Raw genomic sequence first — 944 nt, 5'->3', positions numbered from 1 at the left:
GGCCCCAGCCTACGTGCAGCATCGGCAGGGCATCCTGGAGGGCTAGCAGGTGGTGGTGAGGGCGCTGGACTCCCACCTGGCTGACCGTGCTTTGAGTACTGGACCTCGTGGCTGGCTTTGTCACTCTCTCTCACTGGTGAGAGCACGTGTACCTTATAGCAAATTAAAATAATAATAAAATTAAATATTAAAGCAAACCAGTCCCTAACCTGTACCCGCTTCATCTGCCTACCAGAACATAGGCAAGCCCTCTCTGGAAGACAGCAGGTACAGAGCCCCAGACCCGTGGTGCTGAAGACATCCTGGGTACACGGTGGCCGGCTGGCAGTTGGTGGGACGGAGACCGACGCTGAGGAGGGCCGCTGCCAGCTGGCTCACAGGTAGACGGTGTCGTCGCGAGGCCTTCCCAACGAGCACTTGGGAGCTGTGGATACTCGGTCATGTCGCTGTAGATACGTGCTATTCATTTAGGTAAATACTTAGCAGTGGAGTTTTCAGGTCGTATACTCGGTAGGTACATTTTAACCTTTTTTTGAGTTTTGCTACAGGGTGCGTGCACTCACTGGAGAGAGAGTAGGAAATCAGCCTCTGGGGGGGCCATACCACAGTCTTCCTCCATGCTTCTCCCAGGATTGTGGGCACACGTACACGCACCCAGTGAGAGTTTCAAGCCTCTGGGTCTGAGACTTGGCCATGTGGAAGTCCAGCGCCGTAACTTGCATTATCTCCTTGTCCTGCACTGTAACTTAACCGTCAGGCAGCATCCCGCATGGCCAACAGCATGGCTTAGGTCCTGGACCTGGTGGCTTGGGAAACACTAGGCGCATGTGCATTCGTGCCCCAAAATCCCCAAAGGAGGGAGAGACGGAGAGGGGATTGTGGTATGACCATGCCCCACGGGGGGGGGGGGGCTCTCTTGTATTCTCTCCCTCCCTCCCTCTCTC

This window comes from Tupaia chinensis, unplaced genomic scaffold (genome assembly GCF_000334495.1).
Source record: "Tupaia chinensis unplaced genomic scaffold, TupChi_1.0 Scaffold000161_1, whole genome shotgun sequence".
Lineage (NCBI taxonomy): Eukaryota > Metazoa > Chordata > Mammalia > Scandentia > Tupaiidae > Tupaia > Tupaia belangeri.
This window is presented reverse-complemented; position numbering follows the sequence as displayed.